Source organism: Rhinolophus sinicus, linkage group LG13 (genome assembly GCF_036562045.2).
Source record: "Rhinolophus sinicus isolate RSC01 linkage group LG13, ASM3656204v1, whole genome shotgun sequence".
Taxonomy (NCBI): domain Eukaryota; kingdom Metazoa; phylum Chordata; class Mammalia; order Chiroptera; family Rhinolophidae; genus Rhinolophus; species Rhinolophus sinicus.
This window is the reverse complement of record NC_133762.1, coordinates 31,775,420-31,803,140: the sequence shown is the minus strand read 5'-3', so window position 1 is coordinate 31,803,140 and position 27,721 is coordinate 31,775,420. Positions and strand designations below refer to the sequence as shown.

Here is a 27,721-nt window from a genome sequence, read left to right as displayed (position 1 = left end):
TCTCTTGAAGGGGGCAAGGAAAAGAGACAAGGAAAGAAACAGACCTGGGCAAGAAAAGGGGCCAGAAGCTAAGCAGGTAAGACCCTGATGCAGTAAGGTAGCTGCCAACAGCAGTCCTGGGAAGAAACAGTCCAGTGGACTGTTTGCTGGCTGAGCCCTCCGCCGAGCGTCAGAGTACCTTTTAGGACAGTTGTCAGTAAAGCTGGTCAGTGTGATGTGTGGTAGACGCTCTCATGGCATGAGTTTTGCCATGAATTCTTCCAGAACTGGAAAGCCCTTATAATATGGCAGGTGGAGAGGGCGCCCTCTTCTATAACCCTGCCATCGCCTGATGAGGGCCCTGTCTTCAGCGTCCACACTATTTCCCATCGTATAAGAGTGTTTTCAGCAAGCTAACTGAAGAAGTGTATCTCTCCCTCCACACTTCCTCAGCTCTGTTTGCATGCAGTCACCGTGAACTCTGTGTCAAGATTCAGGGGACAAGTGGGATGAAGGGGCAGTGCCCCAGGAAATGGGATAAAGACCTTCTTCTGCTTGGCTGGTGGTGGCAAGAGGGAAGTACAGTCTACAAGGAATGAGGTGGCAGTGGGGGGGAAGGGGGCTGTGCTCTATTCTGTCAGAGAGAGTGAGTGTGTGTGTGTGTGAGAGAGAGAGAGACAGAGAGACAGAGAGACAGAGAGAGAGAGACAGAGAGAGAGAGAGACATCCTGGACTTCTCCAACCCAGAATTCACAATTTCTGCTCTTGGGGAATACACTGCATAGCTGAAGGTAGGACAGCCACTTGAGTCTAGGGGGAGTTTTTCCCAGGTTTTTATGCAGCCTCTATCGGAAGAGGAGCCAGGGCCGCAGAGCACCGGCTTCCGGTCATCCTGGCAGTCCGTACCCCAGAAGCTCTAGCAGGAGCCCCGATGGGCCCTGCAGGGCCAGCTGGGTAAGGAAGCACCCCCACCCCACTCCCAGTGTAGGCAGCACTCAGCATTCTGAGTGGCCTCAAACACCTGCTGGGATTTGGTTCCAGTTTATTAACATCAGTAGCTCTCTTGTCCTGGCTGGGCACCCGTAGCTCTTTCACTGCTTAGTTTTTCTTTCTTTTGTTTCTTTCTGTAAAAAGAGCTTCCTGTTCATTTGTAGGCCTGCCACTTTGCATCCAGGAGCTAAACTCCTGCGGCATCTGTCCTGGACTTGGTGGGGCCCACTTTAGTTTTGTTCTCAGCTCTCTTTGTGGTGGTCTTAGTTATAAGCTCCTGGAAACAGGCCCTTAACTGTCGGCAAATGCCTGATTTGCAAGCACTGCTAGACAGGAAAAGAGGAGCAGGGTGGCATGCTGGGTGGGGTTTATGATACAGCTTCAAACTAAGCATCCCTGATTTTGAAATAGTCCAAACCTGGACACATCCTACACGTTTATCAGAATGAGAATGGATAAACAAATGGTGGTTCATACAATGGAATACTACTGGGCAATTAAAAAGAAAGAATACGTTTCTGATACACACAATATAGATGAATCTCAAAATCATGTTGAGCAAAAGAAGCTGGACATAAAAGAACATATTATATGATTCCATTTATATGAAGTTCTAGAAAAAACAAAATTAATCTATGGTGGTAAAAATCAGAACAGAAATTACCTTTGGGTGGTGGAGACTGACAGGAAGGGAACATAAGGGAACTTTTCTGGAGTCAAAACTATTCTATGTATTGATTGGTGTAGTATTTACATGGGTATAAAAATTTGTTAAAACTTACTGAACTATACATTTAAAATCTGCACATTTTGCTGCATGTAAACTATATCTCAATTTTTAGAAATAAAGAAGTTCAGAAGTCTTTATAAGAAGAGGCAAAAAGGCAATTATCCATCATGTTGCACCTATGTGCCTAATATTTTGAGACAGAGGCAAAATATTTGAAGAAATCAAATATACTTCTTTAGACAAAACAAAGATAAATATCTTTAAAGCACTATAGAAATTTATATTAATGTATTCATTTCATTCTTAAAACTGAATTACATAAAGAATTCCTCAAAATTTCTCTTACTCTAACATCCAAGTTAAATATTTTAAGTATGTTTTAAGAGTAGAAAGTATAGTATAGAGGGTGGAAAAAGTAATTTGACATTTTTTAATGTATGAAAAAAATTCCCATGATTTTAAGAGCAATACACATTCATTATAGGAAAACTGGAAAATACAGAAGAGTAGATAAGATTATAAGATGAGAAAACTCACATAATCCAAATTCTAAGCATAAAGAAGAAAATTAAAAGACATCTGAAAAATATCCACCACTCAGAGATAAGCACTGTCAACATTTTGATACACACACACACATGCCCGCACACACAAGTTTAACAAACTGGGATCAGAGTGTATGTATTGTTATTTTTTTCTCACTTAAATATATGTAACAAACATTTTCCATGTCACTCAGCTTTCTTCACATTTTTAAATAATTAGTGAGGTTAAATATGTTCATGCAATTATTGGCCATTTTTATTCTCTGTGAGACAGCTTGGCAATTACAATATATTGATTTTCCCCCGATCATAATATACTTATTGCAGAAATGTGGAAAATACAGAAGAATATAAGACTATAGGGGGGAAGACTCACATAATCCAGTTGATAAAAACAATCACTACTGTTAATTTTTACTTTTCTTTGCACATACATTTTTCTTATAGAATTGATATTCTGTTTAAATGTTTTAGAATATGTCTTTTTTATCACTTAGCATCATTAAAAACTACATGAGCATTTCCCCTCTGTCATTAAAAATCTCTCTCTAAACACTGATTTTTGCTAGCTTCATTTGGTTTGTAGAATTTTGTTGGCTACGTAGATGCACCATAATTTAATAGCTGCTTAGTGTAGTCACTTGAACACGTTCATTTTGTTTTTGTTTTTATTTCCTTTATAATATGGAAATAAACATCTCTGCATATAAATTATTGTCTTAACCTAAGATTATTTCCATGGGCTAGACTGCCAGTATTTGACTCCCTAGGTCAAAAAGTATGAATATTTTTCAGGACCATACTGTCCAACTGCACTGAGAGTTCTATCAATTTGCAATCCACAGGCAGTATGGAAGAATGTCTGAGCTACTGCATCCTCACCGGCATTAAATTCTCTTTCTCTGTCTCTCACATACACACTCCCCACCCCTCATAAGTTTCCCACCACATCTCCCACTACAACTCTCCGCAAAACACACGCTTTGCTAATTTGATGTGTGAAAATGGTATCTTACAACTTTAAATGCATTTTCTATTAATGGAATAAGTAGTTTTTCATTTGGTTAAACCACTTGTGTTAGTAGTTCCTCTTCTATGAACAGTCTTCTAAATTCCTTGGCTATCTGACACTTTTCAGAGGTAACCAAAAAGTGTTTGGGGAACTTCTGGTTCATGACAAATGATGGGTCATTTGAATGTGCTTCTCCCCTTCCTTAAAATGACAAATATAAAAGACTATTCAATTATTTATTATAACAGTAAGAATATATGTTATAAAAATATAAAAGTAAGAATAAGTCCACAGTAGCACAGGATAAACAGGAAAGATGCCATCAGAAGAATAGTGAGGAATTCTTGGCAAAAAAAAGCCATCAGACCTGAATGCTGGCGGTGCTAACCACATAGAAGAACCTTCAACTTGAACCAAGCAAAAGCAGAGATTCCTAAAAATGTGAGTGTTCCCAAGAGAACCTTGGGTGGAAACACACCCAAACTCAGCAACAGTGAAAGCTGGATATGGAAGTGGAAGTGGTCCAGGGATTGTCAGGAGGATAATTAAAGGTCTGGGTGACAGCTGCCTCCTTCAGTGTTCTGAAAAAGGCGAAAGTGTAAGAATAGCTCTCTATAAGAAAGTGGGGGTTGGCAGTAGGGACCACCCACATAAGTGGCAGGACTAGTGGATGGAGAAACAGCACGTCAAAGGACAAGGCACACATCCTCCCAGAACCCAGGGAACTTAGTAGAGCAGGAGCAGGGCTCCTGTACTCTGAATTTACTCCTAGAAAAACAATTCCTACTTGTGCTCAGGAAATCTGCTACACTTACCGCTCTCCTCACACAACCAAGATTCTCAACTCAGGGCCGGCCCGGTGGCTCAGGTGGTTAGAGCTTCATGCTCCTAACTCCGAAGGCTGCCGGTTCGATTCCCACATGGACCAGTGGGCTCTGAACCACAAGGTTGCCAGTTCAACTCCTCCAGTCCTGCAAGGGATGGTGGGCTCCGCCCCCTGCAGCTAAGATTGAACAGGGCACCTTGAGCTGAGTTGCCTCCCGGATGGCTCAGTTGGTTGGAGTGCGGGCTCTCAACCACAAGGTTGCCGGTTTGACTCCCGCAAGGGATGGTGGGCAGCGCCCCCTGCAACTAGAAAACGGCAACTGGACCTGGAGCTGAGCTGCGCCCTCCACAACTAAGACTGAAAGGACAACAACTCGAAGCTGAACGGCACCCTCCACAACTAAGATTGAAAGGACAACAACTTGGAAAAAAAAGTCCTAGAAGTACACACTGTTCCCCAATAAAAAAGTCCTGTTTCCCTTCCCCAATAAAATAAAATAAAAAAAGAATATTGTACATGATTGAAAAATATTAAAAAAAAAAAAAAAAAAAAAGATTCTCAACTCAGGTTGCATATCAGAATCATCTGGGGAGCTTTTAAAAAATATCCACTGACATACAAACGGCCAGCAGGTATGCTCAACATCACTAATCATCGGGCAAATGCAAATCAAAACCACAACGAGGTATTGCCTCAAGCCTGTTACCATGTTTCCCCCAAAATAAGACCTAGCCGGACAATTAGCTCTAATGTGCCTTTTGGAGCAAAAATTAATGTAACGCACTCACATTAATGCACTAGTCTCCCTTCCCACCCAGCAGTGCACAAGGTTCTCCACATCCTCACCAGTCCTTGTTATTTCTTTTTCACAATAGTCATGCTACCATGTTTCCCGGAAAATAAGACCTAGCCGGAAAATCAGCTCTGCATCTTTTGGAGCAAAAATTAATATACGACCTGGTCTTATGTTGTATTATGCATGATGTTATCAAAAAGAAATAACAAGGACTGGTGAGGATGTGGAGAACCTTGTGCACTGCTGGGTTGGAAGGGAAATTGGTGCAGTCACTATGGAAAACAATATAGAGGTTCTTCAAAACATTTGAAAAATTCCACTTCGGATATTTATCCAAAAACAAAAAAGGAAGAAAAGAAAACACTAATTCAAAAAGATATACCTTTACTAACAATTGTCACCCCAATAAATTAAAAAAAAAAAATACATCAGGTCAGACAATTAAGTTCATGAACCCATCCTAGAAAAAGTGCTCCATGCCTCATTGCTGAATATCACTATGGTCACCTTCGAAGTACTCCCCTTGGGAAGCTATGCACTGATGCCAGTGCCTAGACCACCCTTCAAAGCAATTCTGGAACTCTTTTCCTGGAATGGCCATCAGAGCTGTCATCGTATTACCCTTGATGTCCTGAATGTCATAAAAATGTCTTCCTTTCAATATTTCGTTTAACTTCAGGTAAAGAAAGAAGTCTTTGGGGGTCAGATCAGGTGAGTAGGGAGGGTGTTCCAATACAGTTATTTGTTTACTGGCTCAAAACTCCCTCACAGACAGTGCCGTGTGAGCTAGTGCATTGTCGTGATGCAAGAGCCATGAATTGTTTGCAAAAAGTTCAGGTCATCTAACTTTGTTACGTAGCATTTTCAGCACTTCCAAATAATAAACTTGGTTAACTGTTTGTCCAGTTGGTACAAATTCATAATGAATAATCCCTCTGATATAAAAAAGGTTAGCAACATCGTTGCAACAAGTTCTCGAACTTAATTGTCAGACTTCATATACACCCCCATATTTATTGCATCATTACTTACAATAACCAAGATATGGAAACAACCTAAGTGTCCATTGATGGCTGAAGAATAAAGAAAATGTGCTGTGTGTGTGTGTGTGTGTGTGTGTGTGTGTGTGTGTAAAGTAACGTTACTCAACCATAAAAAAGAATGAAATCTTGCCATTTGTGACAACGTGGATGGACCTTGAAGGCATTATGCTAAGTGAAATAAGTCAGAGAAAGACAAACACTGTATGATCTGACTTACGTGTGGAATCTAAAAAGAAACAAACAAACAAGAAGCTCATAGATACAGAGAACAGACTGACAGGTTGCCAGAGTTGGAGAAGGGGGGTGAAATGGCTGAAGGGGGTCAAAAGGTACAAACTTCCAGTTATAAAATAAACAAGTCACAGAGATGTAATGTTTAGCAAGGTGACTATAGTTAATAGTACTATGTTGCATATTTGAAAGTTGCTAAGAGATTACATCTTAAAAGTCCTTATCAAAAGAAAGAAACAACTTGGGTGGCCGGATGGTTCAGTTGGTTGGAGCGTGTCCTCTCAAACACAAGGTTGCTGGTTCGACTCCCATAAGGGATGGTGGGCTGTGCCCCCTGCAACTAACAATGGCAACTGGACCTGGAGCTGAGCTGCACCCTCCATAACTAAGATTGAAAGGACAACAACTTGACTTGGAAAAATCCTGGAAGCACACACTGTTCCCCAATAAAGTCCTGTTCCCCTTCCCCAATAAAATCTTAAAAAACAACAACAACAACAACAACTTTATAACTGCATGGTGATTTACTATGGTGATAATTTTGCAATAGATACAAATATCAAATAATTATATTGTACACCTGAAACTAACTGTTATATATGAATTATACCTCAATAAAAATAAATAAAAATAAAACTGGATTGTGGTAAAAAATAAAGTTTAAAAAATACCAATTGCCTGGGCCCCACCCCAATCCAACTGAATCAGCACTTATAGAGGGATGGGAAATTAGTATTTAGATGCTTTCCAGATATTTTAATACACACTTAGGATTGAAAACCACTGATTGGGATCACCATTTATAAATGTGAACAGAAAAACAGTAGATTGAAAAGTGACACCAAAACCTGGTCAAGATGGCAGAGTAGGCAATGCTGTGCTTACCTCCTCTCAGGACCATATCAAAATTACAACTAAACTACAGAAAATTATTATTTAGAATTGGCCGAACCCTAGTTGAACAGAAGTCCTACAACTAAAGACATACAGAAGAAGCCACTTCGACACTAGTAGAAGGGGGAGAGATGCAAAACGGGCTGGTCCCACACCCACGTGTGACCATTAAAAGTCTGGAGGGTTATCTTGGCTGCTGAGTCCCCACCCCCACCTCCAGAGGAGCAAGGAGTCCCAGCCCCACACTAGGCTCCCCAGCTCAGGGTTTCAGTGCCAGGGAGAGAAGTCCCATAATTTTGGTTGTGAAAACAAGTGGAGATTGTGGCTGAGTGAGACTAGGGTGGCTGCAATCAAAGGCACTCCTCTGAAAGGGCCCGTGCATGGCCTTACTCTCAGAGGGTGTCATTCACTCTGAGCTCCAGTGCTGGGGCAGCAGCTCAAAAGGCATCAGGGACATACGAGGAGGAACTGAATTATCTGGCTTCAGGCTGAGGGGTGGAGGGCTAGCTTTCTCCCAGATGGAGGAGCTGATGGAAGCCATTGTTTCTTTGTTGACCTCTCCCTGGTCCTGGCATGTGAACGCAGGCAGCTGCCATACCTGAGTCTCTATCAACCTATCTAACACCATTCATTCGCCCTGGTTCCCTGAGACCCGACCCCACCCCACCCAACTTTCAGACCCACTCAAGCTGCATCCAGTGGCTTATCTGTATAAACAACCTGCCTTGGTGCATGCTGCGAACTGTCCTAAAATCTCTCAAAGGTTCACAAAACCCAAACAAGCACATCTGACTTCAGTGTGTCCCATACCTCTGGCTGAGCAGCCCTAAGCCCAGCACTAGCAAGAGCCAGCCTCAATTTGTGGCTTGGCCTCTAAAGGCACCTCCAAGCCCACTGTGGGTTGTGGCCATCTCTGGATTGCTCTGTGGCTCATGCCAGGTGGCCCTGGGCAGGGCACAAGCTGGGGCTAAACTTGGCCTGTGGTGAAGCTTCTCCAAGAAGGCCCCAGGGCTGGTATGCCCAGTGGCTAGCTTCAGACCCAGCTGGAGCATCACCCAGACACCTCTGGGGATGACACACCCAAAGAGCACAAAGGGCAGGCACCAGAGCCCTGCTAAAGCGAATCCTGCTCTGTAGGGTCAGCCCCTGCACTACAACTCCTCCACTGTAGTCATGGCCAGTCCTCACAAACAATCAGCCCAAGGACCAATCCCTCTCATTGATGTGCAACCAGCAACTAAGGCTCAACTACAACAGAAGGGCACATACAGCCCACACAAGGGACACACCTGGAGCACACAGCTCAGATGACCAGGAAGACTGTGCCACTGAGCCCCACAGCACACCTACTACATAAGGCCACTGTACTAAGACCAGGAGACACAGCAGCCCTACCTAATACATAGAAACAAACACAGGAACACAGCCAAAATAGGGAGACAAAGAAACATGTCCCAAATGAAAGAACAGAACAAACCTCCATTAAAAAAACTAAACAAAATGGAGATAAGCAATCTACCAGATGCACAGTTCAAAACTTTGGTTATAAGGATGCTCAATGAACTCAGGGAGAACTTCAATAAAGAGACAAGAAAAATTAAAATGGAGGTAGAAAACAAAAAAGAATCCATCAGAAATAAAGAATACAATAACTGAAATGAAGAATACATTAGAGGGAAATGAGATCTAATTAGATTAGATAAAGCAGAGGTTCAAATCAGCAATTTGGAAGATAATGTAGCAGAAAACACCCAAACAGAATAGCAAAAAATTAAAAATAATAATCTGAAAAAATGAGAATAGTTTAAGGGGCCTCTGGGACAACATCAAGCGTACCAACATTCAAATCATAGGGGTACCAGAAGGAGAAGAGAGAGAGCAAGGAATTGAAAACCTTTTTGAAGAAATGACAGAAAACTTCCTTAATCTGTCAACAGAAATAAATATACAAGCCCAGGAAGCACAGAGAGTCCTAAACAAGATGAACCCAAAGAGGCCCACACCAAGATACATCATAATTAAAATGCCAAAGGTTGATGACAAAGAAAGAATCTTAAAAACAGCAAGAGAATAACAGTTACATACAAGGGAGCTCCCATAAGACTATCAGATGATTTTTCAACAAGACTATCAGGTGATTTCTCAACAGAAACTTTGCAGGCCAGAGGGAATTGGCACAAAATATCCAAAGTAATGAAAAGCAAGGACCTACAACCAACATTACCTAGAAAAGCTATAATTTAGAATCAAAGGACAGATAAAGAGCTTTCCAGACAGAAAAAACTATAGGAGTTCATCAACATCAAACCCAAATTACAAGGACTCTCAGAGGCACTTAAAATGGGGGGAAAATAAAAAATATGAATAAAATGGCAATAACTACTATATATTGCCTATCAACAATTACTTTTAATGTAAATGGATTAAATGCTCCAATCAAAAGATAGAGTGACTGAATGGAAAAGAAAACAAGCCCCTTACATATACCGTCTACAAGAGACTCACTTCAGATTGAAAGACACATACAGACTGAAAGTAAAGGGATGGAAAAAGATATTTTATGAAAATGAAAAAAAAACACAAAAAAATCTGGGGTAGCAATACTTATACTGCACAAAATAGACTTTAAAACAAAGGCTATAAGAAGAGACAAAGAAGGACTCAGTAATCCCACTTCAGGGTATTTATCCAAAGAAACCCAAAACTCTACTTCAAGGGGACATGTGCATCCATATGTTCATTGCAGCACTGTTTACAATGGCCGAGATGTGGAGGCAGCCTGGGTGTCTGTCGATGGATGAATGGATAAAGAGGAGGTGGTACATATATACAATGGGATATTGCTCGAACTAGTCAGGGAGATCACTTCTTAAATTACATAAATGTCTAACCACTATGCTATACACCTGAAATTAATATAAAATAATATTGAATGTTGATTATAATTAAAAAATTTTTAGAAAGGAATAAGAGGTTCAGATTTCCAAGTAAAAAACAAGTCATGAGGATGTAATGTACAGCACGGGGAATGTAGTCAATAATATTGTGATTGTGCGGGACAGTTGCTGGATTTATCATGGTGATCAATTCTTTAGGTATATAAATGTTGAGCTAGTGTGTACACAATAATATGATAATATAATATTGTATGTTGGCTGTATTTTAATAAAAATCTTTTAAAAAGTGACACCAAATTGAATAGAGGAGCCAAGCCCAGAGGCACAGGGTTAACAAAGGAAACAAAATAATTTCAGTATTCTCTGAAAGACTTTGAAGATACCATTTCAAAGATTATGAAACACTAAGGGTGGGGGAAAACAATACTAAAAGTTACTTCTGGGGAATAAAGAAGCAAAACTGCAAACAAAATTATTTTTTGAACCTCTCAACAGAGGTCTGAAAAGCAAACGGAGCATTACAAAAGATACAAGCAGTGATCTGAAAGATTGAACTGGTAAATTTTCCCAAACCAAGAGACAGGAAATATGAGGGGAGAAAGGAGGATAAATTAGGTGACCCAGTATATATCTAACATAGGTCTAATTTTTTTAAAAGAGGTAGGATGGAGGAAAAGAAATTACCAAAGAAATAAAAGGACCAAATTTCTCTGAGTTGAAAAGGGATCTGTACTAGGTTGAAGGGTCTGCCAATGGTTTATAATATTTATAATATTTTTTTTTAGAAAAGCACCTAAATACAACTTGGCAAATTTTTTAAATTGCAGAAAATAAAGAGACTCTTGCCATCTAAGGTGGGGAAGATAGCAGGAGCACTAACCACAGCAAAAGGAAAACTGGATTTGCACCACACACCTTATCTACAACACCAGATGCTGAAACACAAATGAAGCAATTTCTACAAAGTTTTGAAGGAAAGATAATTTTAGACTTAGAATCCCATACCCCTCCTCCCAATACTATCATTTAAGTACAAAGGCAAAATAAAAATATGTTGGCGTGCAAGGGCTCCATGAAGTTCACCATGCATGCATTTCGGAGCGGTGGGGTGGGGGTGGGGCGAGGAAGACGGGTGTGGAGAAGAGACTCAAAGTCGTATTGTAGCAAAATTAAATCTGAATTTCAGAAATTCTTTCTTGGGATGTAAGAAGCAGTGTTCATCAAAGAAATAAGTAAGGCTTATAGTTAAATCTGGACAATTATTGATCATATAGAATGTGAAGTGTAATGCAATTGGTAAAAAGAATTCTTGAAAGAAAACAGGCATAATGTAGAAAATTAATCAGAAACTTTGATAAAAAATCTGGGAACCAAGAGTAGGAAAAAGCAGACACAGTTTGAAAGTCTTCTTATTTGTGGAGGAAACATAGGTGCTATTTCTATTTTGATGCCTACAGAAAATGTTAGATTCCAATAAAAGGATGGCCTGCTCCAGGAACGGGATGGACGGTGCTGAGTGGAGGTGAGAGGGTTCAAGATGATGTTAGTTAGTCCAGGGTATGTCACACACAGCCTTGCAGACCAAGATGGGGAATGAAAAGGTTTTTTTCTCAAGGACAATTTACATTTATTTGTTGATGACGGACGAAACATACTTCCAACAGAGCAGAGGTTAAAGAGTCTGTCAGGTGAGGCCATTTCTTGCCAACAGCTAAAGGTGGTCCATGGAGAGTGCTGTGAGCGTCATCTGCAAGCTGAGGCCCTGGCTCTGGGCACACAGCTGGGGGGTGACCTTGTCCTTCTGGCCCGGATGGGGGCCTGGATGGGAACCTGGTCCTTCTGGCCCGGATGGGGGCCTGGATGGGAACCTGGTCATTCTGGCCCGGATGGGGGCCTGGATGGGAACCTCGTCCTTCTGGCCTGGATGGGGGCCTCCAAGAAACTAACGATTCTCATACCTATGCTTGATGTGGTTCCACAGCTTCCCCTGGTTGGTGTGTTCATAGTTCCCGTCAAACCTTGACTAAAGGCATGCTGGAAGAACGGGGCGCCCACGGTGAAGGTAAGGGCAGAGGAGGAACAGCAGGGAGTACAACCTCCCAGTGGTAAGTATTGGGGCCGCAATGTTTCTCCACTGCCCAGACATTTACATTTTTATCCTAAGGGCAATAGGAAGCCATTTAAGAGTTTTAAGCAGGGGAGTAGATCCATATTTGATTTACGTTTCCAAAAAGATGACTCTGGCTGAAGTGTAGAATGCATGGGAGAAAGGCAAGAGTGGAAACCGAAAGAGAAAGCAGAAGGTTCCTGCACAAGTCCTGGGCAGTGGGGACCGGGGCCTGCACTCGGGTGCGGGCAGCAGAAGCGGGTTTTCTATGGATGGAGGTAGGATTGGCAGGCCTGTCGGCGGAGTGGGTGTGAGGACAGAGTTCTTAACGATGACGTCCAGGTTTCTCACCATAACAACTAAGTCCAGGAGGGTACCATTTTACCAAGACAGGGAAGACCGGAGATCAGCAAGTTGTCAAAACAATACCAACTACCCTTTCTGTGCTTTTGCTCTGGACTAATTTTTCATTTAAATTCTAAATCCTGCGATCTTCTGTCAACGCCAAGTGCAATCACATAATTTCTCCTCTCAGCACAAACCTGCATGCATTCACACGCCAATGATTTTCTATACCCTGGAAATGAGATCTCCCCCCACCCACTGCATCAGTCCAGCTATAGTACAGCTTCTCCAGGAGATTCAGCTACCACTAACTATGTCATTGAATGACTTCCTATAAAGGCAAGGTCACTCACCTCTGAGAGCAAAGGCACATACACCTCCAGGGAGGTATTCACTGGACATCAATGTAACTATCTACGGTCACTGTGAGTCAAAGACAAACACGAGGAATCACATTCTCCAATCTCCAACCTAGACTCTGCACAGAACACAGCTTCCCTCAAGGTGAACTGTACACACAAAGTCATAAAAAATAAAGGGTGAGGAGAGAGGTAAAAGGGACAAACTTTACACTTGCGTATATTTTGGCTGTTACAAGTATCTGTGTGTTGGCGTATTACTTACATAATTCTAAAAAAAGGTTATTACACAAAAACCTCCACATCTCAAATCCTTGTAATAGAAAAGAATTAGTTCTCCCAAAGTAATGAGAAAATTGTACTTGCTTCGTAATATTACAATTACTGAATAAGGAATGCTTATTACATAATTAGTCTAAAAGAAATACATCTGTTGATCAAATAAATGAATTAATAAACTTTTATTTGGTCCTAACAAGGTGCCAAGAATCATGCCACCCTAGATTCTCTCCTGCTCTCAGACTACTCAGTTCCCCTGATGGCCTCTGTTCCAGTTGCTTCAGGTCCCACCTTACACGCCAACAATCCCCAGAGCAGCTTCTTCTCAACCACAGAGCCAGCTGCCCACTGGATGTTTGTTCTTGGACGGCCCATTGCCTCCCAAGCTCAACATGTCCAAACCACACTCATCAGCTCCCTCAGACCTGATTCATTTCCTTTACTTCATGTTTGACGGCAACTTTACAGCCACTCCTTTGTGAATTTGAAATCTCCCTGATGGCAGTGACTTTCTGCTCAGTGCTTTCATCCCTTTTGCTAGAACAGTAGTAACTCGCACACAATAGACACTTACTAAATATTTGCTAAATAAATACATGGTTATAATTGTGTGCTTTAATGTTAATTACTAACTTAGAAAACTAGAAAGATCTTGGGATGTTTCCCCAGCCAATGCCAAAGTTGGCCAGAAGAGTGACAAATTGGAGGTCCACAGGCAGAAAAACTGGACTGCAAAAGACAAGTCTTAGCTGACCAGAATGATATTTGGGGGGGAAAAAACTGTACTTACAGAGACGGCCCAAAATTTTCCATAGGTAACTATTAATACCACTCCTGTCTTGTAAGAGACAAAGTCCCACCTTTATATTATATGCCTACGACTCCTGGTCTGCAGTTAAACATTTTCCTTCACCAGAAGTGTTGGGCATAGTCTGAAGGTATGAGGTCTGACAATTAAGTATACACACTCACCTTAGAAAAAGTGCCACATACCTCATTGCTGAATATCACTACGGTCACCTTTGAAGTACTCCCCTTGGGAAGCTATGCACTGATGCCAGTGCCTAGTCCACCCTTCAAAGCAATGTTGGAACTCTTTCTGGAATGGCCATCAGAGCTGCTGTCGTATTACCCTTGATGTCCTGAATGTCATCAAAATGTCTTCCTTTCAATATTTCCTTTCTCTTTGGGTAAAGAAAGTAGTCATTGGGGGCCAGATCAGGTGAGTAGGGAGGGTGTTCCAATACACTTATTTGTTTACTGGCTCAAAACTCCCTCACAGACAGTGCCGTGTGAGCTGGTGCATTGTCGTGATGCAAGAGCCATGAATCGTTGGCGAAAAGCTCAGGTTGTTTTCGTCTGTTTCATGCAGCCTTTTCAGCACTTCCAATTAGTAAACTTGGTTAACTGTTTATCCTGTTGGTACAAATTTATTATGCATAATCCCTCTGATATCAAAAAGGTTAGCAAAATCGTTTTGACTCTTGATTTGGACTGATGGAACTTTTTTGGTCGTGGAGAATTGGCTGACTTCCATTGTGCACTTTGATGCTTTGTTTCAGGGTCGTATTGCTACATCCATGTTTCACCACCAGTGATAACACGGCCCAGCACATCATCTTGCCTCTCCAAAAGGTCTTGGCAAACTTCAGCTCTCCTTTGCTTTTGTTCATTCGTGGGCTCCTTCGGGACCATTTTCGCACACACCTTTCTCATGCCGAGATTTTCAGTTAAGATTTTCCTAACTGTTTCTCCATCGATGTTATGCTTCTCACAGTCAGCCGATTTTGAAGCACAATTCAACGAATTTTTGCAATGTTTTCATCAGTTCTGCTCATTACTGGCCACCCTGACCTCTCTTCATCAGTGACGTGTTCTCTCCCCTCAGAAAAACATTTAATCCATTTGTATACTGCCGTTTTCTTCATGGCATTATCCCCATAAACGTGAACTATATGCCCCTGATTTCACTTCCACTCTTGCCAAGTTTAACAAGAAATTGAATGTTTGTTCATTGCTCTAATTCAAGCTCAGACATTCTCACGATGGCACACAAAAATATACAACAATAATAATGAACGCCACTCAGCAAGACACTGCCACATGTCGACACGAACACAGCTGTGAGCCACTGATATACTGAGGTTATGAAACCTTACCGAGCTGTTTGTACAGTGCGGCCAATGGAAGCGCACAGTGGCAAGTTCATGAACTTAATTGTCAAAAATAGTATTTTTATACTGTAAGGGCGAATCCTAAATGTTCTTTAAAGCCCCTTTGAATTTTGAGACTCTGTAATTTTGTTTAACTGTATATATTTTGCAGTTATTTAACATTAAGGTGTTACATTGAATGGACACAAATATTTGCCAAGTTTAAGAAGAAATCAACACACTTCTTAGACATAGAACAGAATCTAACAAATGTTATTGAATGTATAGCCGTTTTCAATCATCACCAGGCCACTGGTGAATAATTTAGTTCCAATTGTCTTGTTCAACTGTGCTTCCTATGATAACTGTGCTTCCTATTTCAAGTTCATGAATGACTCCAAAGTCACAGTTAAACAGAGAGAAAATAAAGGAGATCCTGTTTTATTCCCAATTTGAATTTAAAAGGCTGATTATATCATTGCACTGGCTATAGATTCATGGTGTCTCCCTCGGAACATCTCATTTTATTCATAAAGAAGGCACCTGTCTTCTTTTGGGTAACATATCAAAGATGTGCTCTTGTACCAATAAAAGTAGTGGACATATCTATGAAACATTCCAAAATTAGCATTTTTCCTTTCAGCAGTTTCAACAATGTTATTGAGTACTGTCGCATTTTTAACACAATCCAAGGTACTGATGAAAGCTTTCTGCCCCCAGATTACAAATGCCATGGGGACATGACCCTTACTTGTTCACTGCTATAGTCCTAATGCTCAGCCATAGCACGTCTGACAAAATAGTAGGTGGTCAATAAAAGTTTGTTGAATAACAGCTAAATTTAATGATGTACTTATTCACCTCTATTCTAGTTGTAATTTTGTCCAAAACATACTTATTGACTACAAACCAGTAATAAGAAGTCCAAACACATTTTGAGCAAGGGCAACAATGGAAACAGTAAGTGTTTCAAGATGACCAGTTTCAAAGGCCAGCACTCGGGTTTGACGAAGTTCTGCTATGGCTGTTGGAAAATCTGCTAACTCTGTAGTCACAATTCTCTTACTAAGCTACTAAAACTGCACAGTCTTCCTTTAAAAAGACTATAAGTCTAAAAAGGAGTGGTGGGTAAATAAGTTTGCTTTCCTGAATGCTGATGACATGCCAGGTGCTGTGCTTAGCATCTTACACACGTATTTCACGCAATCCTTACCAACACCCTATGAAGCAGAGGCTTGTTATCTTCATGTTACAGATGAGGAATCAAACACAGAGAGGCAAAGGACCTTGCCATAGGTCACACAGTGGCAAAGCAGGGATTTCAACCCAGACTGTTGCTCTGAATCGCTTGGCTACGCAAGCAGAGCCAAAGTTTCTCTGATCATAAGATCGCCAGGGCCGTTGTGAGGTCCAAATGAACACGTGGAAAAGTAGTGACAGGCACCCAGTAAATATTAGTTGTCATCTCTCTTCCTGTGTCTCCTCTCCCACTTCCTTCATCTTGGGGCCTCCCGCCCTGGCTCCTTAGGCAATGCTCCCTAAGTTGTAATTTGGAAAGATATGCAGTGACCCAATAATTTGCTTCCTCCTTCCTCCCTGTCTACAAGTTTGGGGAGCTTTAGGATTTTTCGAACAATTTGTGGTATTGTTTGATGCAGGCCACTGAAAAGGAATCAAACCTATTACTCATAATTGGGGAAGTTAAGTACACTGCCTCAGGTCATACAATTAATGAGTGGTTCAGCGGAGATCTGAACCTAGGCTTTTTTTTTTTCCTTCCCCACGTAGTGTTCCTTCCACTATTGAAAGGGCAGTCACATAACCTCAAGGTGGATTATATGAAAAACGGGAGATCAGAGAATAGAATTCACATAAAACTTTACGAATATGTGGAAATACATGAGAGATGCTGCCAGAGAAAGGCAAATCCAGAATAACACAAATACTTGGCAGAAGGAGGGCAACAGCAGCATCTCTAAGTACACGTTGTCCTAAATCAAGTGAGCACAGGTTTGGAAAGGTTGACTGGATCAACTTAAAAATATCTTTCCTAACCAAAGATGCAATAATCATGATACAACTGACGACATTTTCTTGGTTAATAACTTAGCAAGCACAGGCATAAGAACTGTATAAGAGCTGCCGTTATGTAAAAACTGTAAGATAGACTAAAAAATATATCTTCTAAACCTACAAATCTTATATGGACCATCAATTAAAAGTAAAGCATGAATCTGAAAAAAAAAAAAGACATTTTTGAGCACTCAGGAAATTTTTCATATACTGAGTATTAGGTGATATTAAAGAACTTGTGTCTGTTTTTAGGTGTGTTAACTGCACTACAGTTATGTGTGTGTGTTTTAAGTTCTATTATTTAATCATTGTTAATACATTCAAGTCATTCTTTTCAACCTGGATTGAATATGAGTATTATTATTTTTCACTGAAACTGAAACAGCCTAATTATTTTTCAAGTCAAGGCTTAATTTTTGCTGCTGTTGTCTTTCTCCTCTGATTGGGGTTTCCTAATTTAATGTTTAGTTACAGGATTCATTTTTGTGACATATTTGGAAGACACTGTCTTTAGAATTTAAGAGTCATTGTTATCTAAACATATTAATGAACAGTGGTGAAGTAATCAACTCATTGAGACTAATAATACTTGATTTGGGGGTTTTCTTTAACAGAGTTAAGAGTCAAATTGTGTTTTATATGTTTGGAATGAAAACTTATTATTTGTCCTAATTAAACTGTGGACATACCATAAAAGCTTAAATTATGCACCAGAATGGATTCAGAATATTTAGTAAAGAACAAACTGGAAATTAACATTGAATTCATCTAGAAAAGTCCACTGCTTAGAGCTGGTAATGTTCTGTTTCTTGATCTGGGTGCTGGTTATATGGGTCCATCCGGTTTGTGAAAATTCACCAGATTCTACACTTATGTTCATTTTTATTTATGTATAATTCAATAAAAAAATTTTTTTTTAATTTTCTTTTCTCTATTAAGTTATATACTGAAATATACAGATAAAATTATAGGATACCTGGAATTTGCTTTAAAAGACCAGCCGGTGGAGGGTCAGGGGAAGACATGTATGGTGGTGGGTAGGGAAGAGGATACAGAGGGGTGGAAAACAAATGAAACAAGATTAGAAAGATACTGATATTGCTGAGATTATGTTGTGGGTTCATGGATGTTCATAATACATATTTGAAAATTACTATAATAAGAAAATTGTTAAAGGGAATGCATAATTGCTGCTGCAACTGTGCTTGCCTATGAGCAACTGAAAGGACAGGGAGACATCTGGTTAACCATGGAAAACCATAGTCACTGAACGGGAAGAAATCAATGGTTGAACTACAGCAGCAACACGTTACTCTTTACCTGTTCCCCATATGCTCAAAAGACAGACCTGGGGTTTTAAGAGCTCAAGAGCTCAGAGAGTGAGAGGCTATTTTGATATTCAGTGGGCAGCATACCTTCCAGGGTGATGGCCACACCTACCACATACAAACAAAAAGGTGACCTACTCAGGTAAAATTTAAGGGATTGTAAGACTGTGTGTGTGTGTGTGTGTGTGTGTGTGTGTGTGTGTGTGTGTTGATAACTTCAAAAACTACACCATAAAATGCCATAACTAGGGCACTGGGTAGAATGCACTTTAAAAGTGATTCTAATGTCCTCCCCCCTCAAGAACACTGCACCCCCAAGGCCTACTCGGGGAAGGAGAATGCTGGGGAGTTTCTAAGCACAAACTCTAGCTTAGAAAGCCCACCCCTAAGGGCTGCAGAATGATTCAAAACTTCTTTTTCAAGAACATTAGCCGAATATTTCTTCCTATTCATCCTATGGCTTTGAGGAAACAAGGGCTCATCTCACAATGAGGTAGGGAATTCCTAATGCAGACACATGCCCTGTTGATCAGGTCACGAGCTCTAGTGTAAATGCTTTGTCGCCTACATTTTGACCTAATAAAAATCCCTTGAAATGACCAAAAGAGTCTTGGTCACCTGTTACCTGCCTTGTTCGAAGAGCAAAAGACAAGCACCGATCCCGTAAGCTAACAGATGAAAGGCCTGGAGGAAAGGGGGATCAGGTGCTCGTGACCTCCCCACCCTGTGCTCCAGAATTTACTTGCTAATCTGTTACTGAAAGGCTGCCAGCCAAAAGAGTATCTTTCACTTTAGGAATGTTATTTCAACAATGCATCCATTTTCTCCAAATTCCAATGGAGTGAAAATAATCTGGATGCTCCATAACATTTCTTGTAAAAGAATGTTATCAGTAACACTGTACTTTCTAACCAATGTTTTAAAAACTAAGTATCTTTTTCGTTTCTCTTTGGGTAACTTTCTGGTACATGAAAGTATACCAGGTTAATAACTTTTTTAAAAAGTACTCAGTATACATGAGCACTTTATCAAATGTCCAGATGACAAGAAACTTGAAAATAACAAATATGCGAGGGAACAACTTGTCAGGCTGGAATAAAGGGTCCAATCAAACACGCAGAGAGGTCCCCAACCACTTGTTTTCTTCATTTCCCTTGTGACACAGGAGATGAAGCTCTGAGGATGGGGTCAAGTATCTGCATCAAACAGTATCTCCTGGGGGCTCTGACAGGACAGCACCGTGATCCAAACACTGCAGGTCTTGTTCCCATGAACAGCCCTGCCCGCACTGTGCCTGGCTACTCCAGGTATCAGGTATGACCTGACAGACCCACAGCATCAGCACCAACTGGCAACTTGTCAGGAAGACAGAGTCGCAGGCTGTCCTCAGACCTATTAAACCAGAATCTGCATTCTAACCAAATTCCCAATTTCAAACGTGCACATGACAGTTTGAAAAGCATGGGATTAGGGAATTATTGTCAATTTGGAGGTAGGTTTCCACAGAGCTCTTCCGGGGACCTCTCCTGCTCATTTTTACTGATGACTCACATGAGGATACTGAAGAGCCCTCATCAAATCCCAAGTGACACTAATCGAGAAGGAAACATTCAATTGCACAAGCCACCCGTGGAAGAGAGCAGGCTTGACAGCAGATCATATGAAAAAATACAAGCAACCAGGGATTTTACTAAAGAAAAAAAAGAAAGCACACTTGAATGAATAACTGCAAATCAGACCGTTTCTAGAGACCTTGCTGCTAATCTGGCCACATTTTCTAACAGTGACTAACAACAAACTGTGGTCACAGACCACGGTGAGAAACTGTGGTCACAGCCCATGGTGAGAAACTGGGAGGGAAATTCTGTCACGAGGAATGGCTGGAGGACATGAAACCTGAACAAGAGGTGACTAAGGGGACACCGTGGTTGTATTCACATATTCACACATTGGAAGAACTGTCTCTAGACGTTTCATTCTGCAGATGAGTGTCTGTGCCTCTGCTCTGTGCCAGGCGCTATGCCAGAGCGAGGGGCACAGCGAGTGGAAACCGCAACTGATCTCTGATTTTCTCAAGTTTCCTGACGACTGGAAGAAACTCGTCTGTTGTTCCAGAGCGCAGAACTATGGCTGCTGGGAGGCAAGTGGAAGGGCAAGAAGAGCACTTTACAAGGAAGCCCCTCTGGCCTGAGGCCTCCAGCTTTGTAAAGAAGTGAACAGACAGAAGGGGCCAGGCTGCCCAGGTCTGAACAGAGCGGTTTAGGGATGACCACCTCCCAGTGAGCAGCCCAGGGGACCACCAAGCCAATACGAATATTCCAGGGTTGCAGGACAACGGGCCAATAGCATTCATCAAAAACAAGGTCTGTTCAGAATTACACTACATTCAATTTAGCCAAGAACACATTTTTGAAAACTTAATCACATTAGGGTTTCAGCTAAATTTCATGTGTAAACGTAAGTGACATTCAAGTTCTCTTTTAACAATAATTTTTAAAACCTGGGGTTTAATAGAAATCAACATTTTAAGCACTAACTCTGCTTAGTGACTCATTTTAATTATAATCTTGCTTCTTTCAGCAACCCCTAAAACTATTTTAATGTTCCTTGATATACCTTCAGAGATGCTCATTTTACCTCTGAGAAATTATCCTTAAAAAATAATTCCTGGAGCTTACATTCTAGTGGGGGAGTAGACATATAATTTAATAAATGCTACACTGAAGAAGTAAAAACAATAACCATAATAATAATAATAATAATTCCTTTCCCTCTGTGAGAAAGAACAAAAGAGGAGGGGATGGTGAAACTAAATGTGAACAATGCTTACAAAGAAAAATAATAAACCGCTTAAATGTTCAACAAAACTGCTAGTCTTTTTCATGTCATGAAGCAGAATAAAGAAATAATAATATCCAACAAGTAGGAGAATATTTAAGGTAAACTGATAAACTACTACAAATAATTATAGCAACATGGAAAAATACAATGACAAGAAAATAATACAAACTTGTACAATTCTAGCCCTGCAAAATTTAAGCATGTATGCAACAAAAACGAGAACAGAAAATTCTGGTGTTTATTTTCTAGCATGTTACAATTCCCCTTTTTCAATTTAAAATTTCTATTTCACTGTTGATGGCTCAATAAATACATTTACAATGAATGTATTAAAAATAATTTTAACTCCTAAGTGTAATAATTTGTACATTAGCAAGAAGTGAAATAACAGGAAGCATAGCTTGATCTTAATGCTCAATTGGTTCTTTGTCTTTTATGGAGCAATTTAAGTTCATAAACAACCAAAAGTAAAAGGTAATGAGATTCATGTTCTGAAAAGTGCTTAACATTTGTGGAAAGTAAAAAGGACTTTGTACAGCAGCCGCCCATGAACTTCGGGTAAAAGCAAAACTAAATTTCTGGATTCTATTTTGCTTTTCACCTTATTTGATCTCGCTTAACATCATTCATGCCAACTTGAGTTTTTTTCCTCCTCTTTCCCCTTCTCTTCAAGTTCATAGACGTGAAGGGGAAAAAAAACCAGCAGCTCCTTCACAGTCCTCCCCTGTTTTCCCAGCGATGCCACGAACGGTGGCTTTTTGGAATGGGCTCCTGCGGATCAGCCGTGAGGGACATCTGGCTACCATTTGTCACCACAGGGATCACCAGGACTGAGCCGACTTAAGGCCAAGTGATTTGGGCCCAAGTTCTCCACATCTATAACATGTAAACAATGCCACTTACCCCGAAACACGACTGTGCCTTAAGCAAGTCCCTAGCCCATGATGATGCTCAAGAAATGCTTACCTCATCCTCTTGCTCTCCTGCCACACACACACACACACACACACACACATACACACACACACCCCTGCCCCTTATGAATTGCATGGTTCTTGTCTAATATCTTCCTATGGTCCCCAGATGCACTCTCCACCCTTCTCTACCTTGCTCTCCGTCCCAGCGGGGGCCGATCTTTTCTGATCACATCCACAAGCCCTGTGCCTCTGACCTCTGACTGAGCTTGTCCAATGCTGAGTCCCAGAAAGAGACTTGAGAAAGGAAATGGGGTGGGAGTTGGGGCGAGGGAAGTGGTGAGATTAGGAAATGTATTTCACTTGTGTATGCCCCAACCAAAAGTTACCGCTCCTCTCCAGGTGGCCTCTTGTAAATGACAATCCCTTCTGGCTTCTAAGGACCACTTTATCCACTCGTCCCACTGGAGCTGGAGGTGGTATCAGCTCCACAATGACCATAACCCAGGGTTCTGGCTCTGTTGCTTCTGATTTCCTCTAGAACCTACCCACACCTCTTTAAGCAAACTCTCCTGGAATTATCCTAAATTGAGAATGCCAACTTTTCCTGTTGGGACTCTGACTGATAAAGCCGCATCTATAGCATTCCAGAGCCACAGGGAGAATGGACAGCGCTAGGGTTCATCTCAGGCCAGGAGGTGCACCCAGGCAGGACTGGATGATTCTAAAACACCAGACTCAAAAGACTAGCTGTGTTCCCCCAACAGGGCTGAAGAAGGCCCATGAAAGAGCACCACCCTCCTCAGACCACAGGGGAATTAACAACCGTTTCTAAACTCTTGGTGGAGAAGTTCTAGGCAGTCGCATATGTTAATTGCTCAGTTAACAAGTGCTACTTTTATCCCAAGTTAGTAATGGTGTCCAACTCACCAAGCTCTTAGGGACTGGGGGAAGGGGAAACAGCAGACAGCCTCCCCAAGTTCCAACTTCCAACTGTGCCACAGGTTCAAGTGTGTAGTTGGGAAATAGGGCACCAGGACGGCCTCTCCAACCCCAAAAGGGCTGTTTTAACCTCTGAAAGAGTGGGGAAAGGACAAGAGCTAACCAACTGCCCTCTGCCCTCATGCCTTTCTCTCCCTTGCAACTCCCAGGAGACGAGGACACGGAGGCCCACAGAGGATCAGTGTGCATGTGAGGCAGAGCCGGGACCCAACAGAGGTGTCTGGCTACCAGCCCAGCTTCCACTGCAACGGCCATACTCTCTCCCATCGCTCTGTGCTAGCCAGCTGCCCAAACGCAAATCGAAGGTTCAGTCCTTAGCCTCCCACGATGGCATCAGACTTTTACTGGTTTCAGATAGACTTACCAGTGTCTGCAGTGGCCCTAGCCATCCCAAGACAGAAGAACTCACAGGGACTTCATCTTTTTTTGTTGGGTCTGGGGACAGAGAACCAGGGACCTCCGTTCTACTGTCGCACCCACCACGTGAAGAACACGCTTCCAGGCACCCTGGTGAGTTGCACAAAATTATCCGATTCTTTCTTCTTTTAAATTTACATTTTAATTAAAAAGACCAGACAGCTAAATAGGAGGCCCAAGTCAGCTCTGTGTGCCCAGGGGTTAGAGAAGGGATGTCGTGGTGTATTAGGAGCCCCAAGTCTGGGTCACACTGCACACGGGAAACACGGCGCGAGCCCCGACTTCTCTAAGCCTCAGTTTCTTTGCGGTAAAGATGAGGTCAGTAACGTACGTGCTATGGATGACATCTTCCTTACCAGGGTCACTGTGAGGACTGAACACATGGCACACGTAACAGTCCTTGGCACAGTGGAGGGCTCGGGCCAAGCTGGCACTTATTACTGTCAGACTCAGTCAGTGCATAAGTCCCCTCTGGCCAGAAATCAAATTCTACTGGCATTTTACCTGCACCCCAGGACTTCAACGCCTGTGTTTTCTTCTAATATTATCACGTGTACGAAATGCTTTCCCGTTAAGTAAGACCACCGAGATAAAAACATTCCATTCCATAGACATTTTAGAACCTCCACTCAGAGTGGGTTCCATGAGGGTGGGTTGCAGTTGAGAGTAAGTTCAACAAGAGACTGAGCCACCAGAAAAAGCTACCAAAACCTTGGGCTCATCTGTTAAGATCACAAGATACAGAAGAAGGAGGTTACACCTGAGAAAGGCTTGGCGGACACAAGGGAAGATGAGAGCTGTCTTCAAGTACTTGAAAGGATGTACACGTTGTATATGGTGGGAAAGATTCACTTAGCAAAGCCAAAGGGTCAAAGGTCACAAGATACGGACTGCAGCTTCCTCTGAGGAAGGACATTCTCGGGCTAACAAAGAGGTCCGCCTCCTAAGAAGGGGAGTTGGCACCTCACCAGTGGGCATACTGGAAGGCCCTACGTCATTTCCTGTCTGAGTCTACAATCCGAATGTCTTGTTTAGACACCAGAAATAAACATAAGTGGAATCAAGAGAGTGTGACCTGTGTGCACACATTTCTCACCCTGATAACAATAAACCCTTGAGGGAGTAATGTGGGGGCTCAAATTTAGCTATTACATATCCTTAGACAGTCTTGCTTCCTTTGATGCTTACAGTTAAAAGTAAATAACAACAACCCCATAGTTTTTTCTTAAAAAAAATCAGCCCAACACTACATCAAAAAGGCACAAGTACAACCTGTAGCATTATTCTGATTAATGAAGCTAAGAATTTTGTTATGTCAAAGGCATCTCTGCTTTGTGCTCTGTTAGACTCAGAAAACTAAACACTGGGGGGAAAAAAATCAAGAAAGATTCTAAAAACCGAGCCACTAGGAAGAAAGTGATTCAACATTTTATTTTCTTTGTTCCACCTGCCAAAAAAGATAAAGTGGGTTTGGAACTGAGAGAAAGACAAAAATAAACAATTCGAAAGAGTACAAAAAGGCATTTAAAAGAGAAGCATGCGAGTTTCCTGACGCTAACTGCCCAGAACCTCACTGAAATCCCAGATGTGTGACTGCATACATACGTACCTCAGCGTACACGGCACTGTCTCTCCCCATCTCGCCTGTCACTCACACAGCCAGCGGGTTAGCAAGGGGGAAGGCTCTCCAGGCAAAAGCTTATCTTTCCTTCAGCCTCTTGGCTGCCTCGGAGGGCGATCGCCATCCAGCCCCGCAGAATGTTAGTGCTCGTCACCATGGAGGCAACTGTGCTGTCAAAGCCAGAATTGTGGAATCACAAATATGAGGGCCATGTAACATGTTTGGGGGGCGGCGCGAGGGAGTGGAGGAGAACCAAGTCACTAGGCAGTGTGGGTCTTCGGAAGTTCTTCCAAAGCTATTCATATTCTTAAATTCTCAAATTTTTTCCTTTCAGAATACGGAGACAATTACTAATTCTTTTGAGTTAAATTAATTCCTTCTGTTCACAGAAGATATTATACCAGTATTCAGAGCCCTCAGCCTCAGTGAGAAATGAATGCTCTACTAAAGGACATACAATCAGGTGTAGATACCTTCATTATAAAGTGTGGCTTTCACCTGAACTACAGAAAGCAATCTTTGTCCTAGATCACAAAGTCTTTCGTGGTAATCCTATCCTTGGAGCACTATTAGCCTGGGGAGATAAATAAGTAAGCAGGGTGCTAAGTGCTATCATATCCTCTTTAAGCTCCAGAAGAAATGGGAAAGGAGGAGAAGCGGCGCCTAACCCAGCCTGAAGGGTCAGGGAAGGCTTCCTGGAGGAGGGGGCACCTGAGATGAAGCTGGAAAGGCAAGTAGGCACTGGCCTGATGAAGGGGGGGGCAGGCTTTTTCTATTCCGAGAGGCACAAAGAACACCCAGGAGGACCAAGGTCAGAGCCTGGGGAATGCTATCATTTCAGGGCTGGCCTGAAGACCTGGGGACTACCAGGGGTCACAGGATGAGGGAGTAGAGACACAGAGGGCTAAGGAGGAGAGCATCTCAAGGCAGGAATGGCTCACAGTGTGCCTGGATGCCAGTCAAGCCAGGCGAGGGCCAAAGGCCTACACTTGGCGAACCATGAAGGGCCTTGGGTGCCCTTTACCCGAGACATTTCAGGGAAGTGGCGGTGACGGAGGCCACAGCACAGAGGGTTGAGTGGAGGAGCTGAGGAAGTAGACAACTGTGGATAAGGCTACTTGCAGGAAGCTTGGCTGAGGACAGGGAGTGAGCTAACAGGAAATACAGGATCAAATTTTCTTCACCGGCCTGAACCTCTGCCCTGAGCTCCAGACTCACTTCTCTTGAATTCCTCCTTCTCTCCCACCCACTACACTCAGCGTACACTGTGGCCTCCCCTCAACCCCTTCTCCATACAACGGCCAGAGTGGTCTTTTTAACAGATAAACTGGACCATCTTACCCCATCTTACTCAAAATGTACAACGGTTTTGCACTGCCCTTGGAGTAACAGCTTAACCGCCTGCCGCGGCCTGTTTGGTCCTGTGGGACCTGGCCCTGCTTCCTTCCCCAGCCTCCCCTCTTGTACCTCTCCCTCCTGCTCGTCAGGGACCAGCCTGCTCTGCTTTCAGTCCCCAAGCTCGTTAAGCATGTTTCTGCCTTAGGGTCTTTGCTCAGGCTGCTCCTTACACCTGAAATGCTCTCTTGCCCTCCCTCCTCACCAAAGGGTGAGTCACCTGTCAAAGAACAGCCACCACACAGATCTCTCTCCCCCCCATGCTCAGGGGTTCACCTCAAACCCACTTCAGAGTCCAGGTTTCCAGCTCTCCAGGTGGGACAGCTCCTGGCTCTCACCACCAGGGCCTCTGACCTAGCAAGACTCAAGACCTGGCTCACTGCTCTGCTGCCTATTAGTTGTGTGGCTTTTATCAAGGCACCACCTCATTAGCTTTCTTATCTTGAAAAAGATAACCAGTGTCTGCCTCCCACAGTGATAGGAAGCTCATCTCAGAAGGTGTATAAACAGCCCAGTTCTCGCCCACCTATCTGCCCTGCACTGGGGCTCTCTCCCACCTTTGTAAACTTGCCTTCGCTGGGAACCAGTCCTTACCTTAGGCCCCTCAGCCATTCCCAGCTCTGTCCATTAAGGTAGGAGAAGTGGCCTGTTGTTCTGTTCAGTTCTAGGGCTGCACAGGTCCTGCCTCACTCTTCTGAGCCCTCTCCAACATCCTGTGCACTCTAAACCCCAAACACCCCAAATGCATCTCCCACCCAGTGAATGCCTCCTCTCAACCATCACGCCTTTCACCTTAGTCACCAGCTCCCCTCTTAGGCCTGATGCACAAAAGCCTCCCAGGCAATCCTCTACTCCTCTCTGCCACGCTGCTGGCCGGACACTGACACCCAGAGCAACCTCGGAAACCACGGCTTGAAGATGGCAAAGCGCCCACCAGCCTGGGC

The 27,721-nt window shown here is 42.5% G+C and overlaps 1 protein-coding gene across 8 annotated transcripts in view; it reads right to left on the bottom strand.

Moving 5' to 3' along the window:
- The window catches only part of ZHX3 (zinc fingers and homeoboxes 3), a 134,472-nt gene that overhangs the window by 74,097 nt on the left and 32,654 nt on the right, over positions 1 to 27,721 (bottom strand). Inside the window, exon 1 of one of the 8 annotated variants that reach the window (XM_074317283.1) lies at positions 25,371 to 25,508. The exons of the other annotated variants lie outside the window; for them this stretch is intronic. The gene's annotated coding sequence lies outside the window, so the exon portion shown is untranslated. Of the gene's footprint in view, positions 1 to 25,370; positions 25,509 to 27,721 lie in introns of those variants that run through there. 8 annotated transcript variants of the gene reach the window in all.